Consider the following 6,728-nt stretch of genomic DNA (forward strand, 5'->3'; position numbering starts at 1 on the left):
TATATATATAATATTAGTACAATATATTAGTACAATCTCTGTGTGAACTGTATAATAGACAGAGGTCTTCCTACTAATTGCTCCTTTCCAGTTTTAACCACCTGATGTTAGATGTTTACTTGCAACCTATCAAAGCAGTTGTTATATTTATTTATTACATATAAGTTTATTGAAGATGGTCTAATATAGCAATACATGTTACACAGAAATAAACTTGGCCCTAAACTGAGATAGAAACACACATGTATTGATGTTGAAATAGAATAGAAGATAGTCTTTTTTTCAGAGATATAAATAGTACAACATGAACTTTGGAACCAGCAAAGACAAAGAAAAACCCGGAACAAAACCCGTTGTTTGGTGATATAACATTAAGTGTATCGGGATATAATGTCCAATAAAGACAAGTTTCTCTATTTGAGTCTTGTGTTTCTTTCTGCAGTATGATACAAAGATGGGGTACAAGGTGCAAATATATGATCGGATGTTTATGCTAAAATGGTTTTAAGAGGCAAGAGTTTTCACGAGTCAACACAACTAATCCATTCTCCCCAAATTTTATCGAACTTTGTGGGGCAGCCTCGGGCCTCCAAGGTTATCATACATAGGGGTAGGACCTGGTCCATGAATCATTTCCAGGCATAGGTATTTAAAGGAGAACTATGACATGAGTGATTTCCACTCACCTCATAGTTCTAGCCGACCTGTGACAATGAGACTGTCACAGGTCGGCTCAGTAGATCGGGAGGTGAGAGAACACATACCGGGTTCCCTCACCTCTCGATCCTGTCACGGCTCTATGCCGTGACAGGGGGAGGGGCTGGATTCCCCTCTCCCCGCTCCGATCTGCCAGCGCTGACTGGCGGAACGGACGGGGGAGGGGGCGGGTACAGCTGGCTCTGCCTCTAGATAGGCAGAGCCAGCTGTCACTCACGCAGCTGGGCGGATCCCGTCATCTAAGTCGGGATCCGCTCCAGGTGCGGCGTCTCAGTATACCGCGAGCTGTAGCTCGCGGTATACTGAGCTTAGGGTAAAGGGAGGACGCTAGTTTGTGTCCTCCCGTTACCCCAAGGAGAACTATGGGGAAAAACACTGACCCCATAGTTCTCCTTTAAGGGATCAGTGGATATTTAGTGTTTTTAGTATCAACACCATTTTCCTAGCATAGAATAAAAGTACACGTAGGAATTTTTCTGTACATGCCAAGATCCAAATCACTAAAATACCAAGAAAACATAATTCTGGGCTACCTACACTGGGAACAGAAAAGTTCTGTCAAATAAAATCTATAATCTGTGACCGGAAGGATTTAATTTTTTCACAGACCTATACAATATGTAACATAGCCCTATCTGCTTGTTGACATTTGTGGCAAGTAGAAGTGTCTCTTTTGCCCATATGAAAAAGACAAGTAGAGGTACAACCCTAATTCCCAAAAGGTTAGAATGCTGTGTAAAATCTACATAAAAACAAAATGCAATGATTTGCAAATCTCATAACATAAAATTTTGTATTCACAATAGAAAATAGGAAACATCATCAAATGTTTTAACTGAGAGAATGTACCATTTTTAAGAAAAAAATAAGGGAATTTTGAAATTGATGGCAGCAACACATCTCAAAAAAGTTGGAACAGGGCCATTTTACCACGGTGTAAATGTCTTGGAAATGAGGAGGCCAGTTGCTGGAGTTTTGGGAGAGGAATGTTGTCCCATTCTTGCCTGATATAGGATTCTAACTGCTGAACAGTCCTGGGTCGTCTTTGTCGTATTTTTCGTTTTCAAGATGCGCCAAATATTTTGAATTGGAGAAAGTTCTGGACTGCAGGCAGGCCAGTTAAGCACCCAGACTCTTCTATTACAAAGCCATGCTCTTGTTATATGCAGTATGCGGTTTAGCATTGTCCTGTTGAAACGTGCAAGGCCTTCCTTGAAAAAGACATTGGATGGGAGCAAATGCTGCTCTAAAACCTGGATATATCATTCAGCATTGATGGCGCCTTTCCAGATGTGTAAGATGCCCAATCCATAGGCATTAATGCACCCCCATACCATCAGAGACGTAAGCTTTTGAACTGAGCGCTGAGAAGTCGGAGGGTCACTCTCCTTTTTAGTCTGGGGAACGCAGTGCCCATGGTTGCCAAAGAGAATGTCAAATTTCAATTTGTCTGACCACAGAACAGATGACCATTTTGAATGAGCTTTGGCACCGAGAAGATGGTGGATTTTCTGGATTATGTTCAGATATGGCTTCTTTGTATGATAGAGCTTTAACTTTCATTTTTGGATGGCATGGCAAGCTGTGTCCACAGACAGTGATTTTTGGAATTATTCCTGAGCCCATGCAGTGATGTCCATCACAGAATCATGCCTGATTTTTAATGCAGTACTGTCTACGGGCCTGAAGATAACGGGCATCCAATATTGCGTTTCGGCAATAGTTTTAGCTAGGTCTCAGCCGCCTGCCTAAAGCTGGGTATACATTGGGAGATTTTTTTGTACAAACCTTCGTATGAAAAATTTTGTCGGAACTTTCGATAATGCCAACAGAGAATTGCCAAATGCCATTTGAAATTTTGTTTTGGGGATTAATGGAGTTTCTGGAACAAAAACCACATTACCGTATATACTCGAGTATAAGCCGAGATTTTCAGCCCATTTTTTTGGCTGAAAAGTGCCCCCCTCGGCCTATACTCGAGTCAGCGCCAGCGCGTCTTCTTACTTACCTCGCCGAGCGTCGCGTCACTGCTGCTCCGGTGTGCGGCGCTCCGAGCGGGGTCATCTGGCAGTCTCCGGGTCCTAATTTAGGTGGCCGGAGACTGCCAGATGACCCCGCTCGGAGCGCCGCCCACCGGAGCAGCAGTGACGCGACGCTCGGCGAGGTAAGTAAGAAGAAAAGAAAAAAAATCCCGCAGCGCCAGTACAGCAGGGGAGCAGGGATGTGTCAGCGGCGCGCTGGTCAGACGAAAGGAGCTCCAGGTGGGGTTGTAATTATCGGGCAGGCACCTCTAAGCCAGCTAAATTAGGACCCCACCTGGAGCTCCTCCCACTGGACCAGCGCGCCGCTGACTCGTCCCTGCTCCGGCACAGTGAATCACAGTAAGTGAGGGGAGATTTGGGGGGATTTATTACAGTAACCAATTATGTATTGTCTGCCCTGTATTAGCAGTATATACTCTATATGGAGTATATACTGCTAATACAGGGCAGACAATACATTTACAATGATACTAACATGAATGTATTAAATGATCTGTATGTAGCCCTGTACTATGGATCATTTAACCCATTCATGTTAGCAGAGGATCATTGTAAATGTATTGTTGCAGGCACTCTATATGTACATGTACTATATACTACATATAGAGTGCACTGAACAATAGATTTACAATTATCCTCTGCTAATATGAATGGGTTAAATGATCCATAGTACATGATATGTAGCCCTGTACCCCCTTTTCCACTTACAGAGCTAGGTTATTTTTCTTTTAAATAAATATTAATGTAATTTTATTGGTATCTATCTACCAGTAGCTGCCTCATTTCCCACCCTCGGCTTATATACTTTTTCCCAGTTTTTTTTTTGGTAAAATTAGGTACCTCGGCTTATATTCGGGACGGCTTATACTCGAGTATATACGGTACTTGTTAGAATGTAATTTGTTCAAGATATACTGTATTTACCATGCTGCTCCTATTTTTTTCATCACTACAGCCAAAATTAATTATCTATTTGACCCTATAAACTATTAGAAAATCAAACGAATATTCAGAAAACTAATTTTTTTTCAAACAAAGATTTACTGGTGTATGGCCAGCTTTAGCTGGAAGTACTTAAAATGCTTGATGTTAGGGACTCCCTATTCTTGTTTCAACAGGAGAAAATATTTAACAATCATTGAGAGTAAAGATAATACACATATTTCAACCCTACCTGAGCCCAATGTAAAGCATTAGGAATAAATTGAAAAAGTGGAAATTCTGGATGGTACCAAATGAAATGATTGGGGGAGATATATTGGTTGGAACCTGAAGTCACATAAAGGCATTGTATATAAATCTTTAATCGCATGCACAGAATAGCGGTACCTAGTGTGGAGAGTGCGTCTATGAATAAGATTTATTGTTTTGTATGATGACACTGCTGCAGCCTCCGCAACTGTAGCTGTCTTACCTATTTGAGGAAATAACCCCCAGTGTATATAGACTAAGAGACATACAAATATCTCTGAAGATCTGGTAATGTTCGGCTCCCTGAGTAGTTAGAAGATACAAAGTGGATAAGGAAACGCTAAAGGGATTTGGGCACCAAATAAAGGAGGAGAGCAACAAATTAATTTCGTGAAATACCTTTTTGGTGATATATACCAGGGGCATTGGAAAAAATATATAAACATTTCTGCAGAAATAAATTAGACTTGCCCCAATTAACTTTAAAACCGGAGTAGCCTCCAATTAGACACCAATTTGCAGGACTATTGATATTTTGCCAATCGCATGTCGTGGATCTTTCAAATAGAACAGCATATGATCTGTATATAATAACATGCTCTTACAATGTATCTATCTGCTCTCCCTTTTATTAGTGGAGTACGCTTTATAATTCTGCCAAGAGTTCTATCACCAAGGCAAAAGGAAGTAGAAGAGAGAACAGCCTTGCCTAGTTTTTCTCTGAATAGGAAAGGAATCTGGAACTTTACTATTAATTCTGATACAAGCTGAGGTTTGTGTATAAAATATTTGTATCCAGTATATAAAGGTATCTCCAAAGCTGAATTTCCTCTATATACTAATCAAGCAAGGCCATTCCATCGAGTCAAAGGCTTTGTGGGTATCCAAAGCCAATATAGCTTGAGTGGGGGTAGAGGCATGGGAATTGAAGATTAGTGAAAAGCCTACATTTATATTTGTGGACCTGCCCATAAATAAAATAGATAAAAACAGTTTAGTCAATTAAATAAGAGCTGAAAACACAGAATTCAGTCTTCTAGACAGCATTTTGGCCAGAATTTTAACATGCGTCTTGCTTCTACTAGTATTGGTACCAGTGCATATACCAAGTATTTTCTACTCACCCAAATGCTCCCAATGCCTATCCTGATACCAGAACTTCCGGTATCAGGAAGCTGGGGCAATGAGTCATTGCACACTGCCCGACTTCCTGATTGGCCGAAAAGCCTGCTGCATTCTCGTCAGCAGGGAGCATGGAGCTGGCTTTTCAGACAATCGTGAAAGCCAGGGGATAGGTAATGACTCGCACCCCCTTCCCCGGTTTCCCGATTTGCCAGAAAGACGACTCCATGCTTCCTTGTCACCTGGTGACGAGAGAGTATGGAGACTGCTTCCCGGCTAATCGGGAAGCCGGGCAACGAGTCTACATGCCGCCTGGCTTCCTTAATGGGACTTCCGGTATCGATCGGTATTCAGTATCGGCGAAAAAAAATACTGGTACTCGATAGCGGAAAACTGGTATCGGTGCATCCCTAATTTTTACTAATGGTTTACTTTAAACCTGATAAATAAGCTTCTTTTGGGTATTTTCCATCAGCTTAATAATTAAATTTGTGATTAATTCTATGCACGACAATTGTTGGGTGAGGGTTACTTTATAAGTGTTTTCAGCTTCTAGTACTGCCTGGCCCAGCTGGCTCCATTTTTTTCTCAACTAGCATTGCTAAGTTTGCACACACCAGGCATATAAGAGCCTCTCATCATTGCCCTAAACGCCTCCTACCTCATTCTTTTCAGAAATCTCCTCCCCAAAAGTTGTCCATGTCTTCTTGACATATGTGTAGAACAATGGGGTCATTTGACCAGTAAGGACCCATTCGCCATGCCCCAGGGAAGGTAATAAATTGAGTGTAAGCCCTCCATTTGACATGACTAGCAATGTCAGTAAGGTTTTGCATGCATAGCATATATCCAACCTGGAGGCCCTGTTATTTCTTTGTAACTGCACACAATCTTACCAAAACCTCTCATGCAGTACATCCACTAAAAACCATTCTTCTAAAATGGCACGGGTGGGGACGGAGTGGATGTGGGGAGCTCAGATCTCACATTGCTGGAGGAAAGAACACCCAGAGATCCGTAAGTGTCATAATGTGCAAGTATGCTGTGCATGCTTTCACGTTATGGCAAATGCTGACTGTCCCCACCATGGATGAATTCTGCTTTAAATGCTGTAAATTGTGTTTGTTTTATTAAAACTGACTTTGCAAGAAACCTCCTAATTTTTCTTGCTGCAATTTAATAATGGTTAGCATAGAGCAAGCATATGCAATCTGGAGGCCCAGTCAAGCTTCCAGGATGTGCAAATACATGTGCTATTGTACTTTTGGTTAACATTCTAGTAGAGCTGCAACAGTTAATCGATTAAGTCGATTAAAATCGATGATCGAAGATTTAAATATTTTTATTTAATACTTTTAAGGGCTTCGGGCAAATATTGGGGGTCTAAACAGACCCCTGATATTTCCCTTTTAAAATAGAAAAAGAGGTTGAGAACAAAAAGTCCTCAATCTTTTTTTTTTCTGCATCCCCTGTTATCAATGAACAGGAATCCTCTATACTGAGTGTCCCTGTTCATTGATAACATGAGGACATTGTTTACTATAACTACAACTATGAATGAACAGAAGGTGATGTAGATCACTTCCATTCATTCATAATTGGGGATACAGTACACATACAATGTCCTCAATTATCTACAAACACTCACTGATCAAT

At 41.1% G+C, this 6,728-nt stretch overlaps 1 protein-coding gene across 1 annotated transcript in view; it reads left to right on the forward strand.

Moving 5' to 3' along the window:
* Positions 1 to 6,728, forward strand: part of LOC108784960 (ras-related protein Rab-5B-like) — a 33,140-nt gene that overhangs the window by 19,477 nt on the left and 6,935 nt on the right. The window lies entirely within an intron of this gene.

Source organism: Nanorana parkeri, unplaced genomic scaffold (genome assembly GCF_000935625.1).
Source record: "Nanorana parkeri isolate BGI_ZX_2015 unplaced genomic scaffold, ASM93562v1 scaffold134, whole genome shotgun sequence".
Taxonomy (NCBI): Eukaryota; Metazoa; Chordata; class Amphibia; order Anura; family Dicroglossidae; genus Nanorana; species Nanorana parkeri.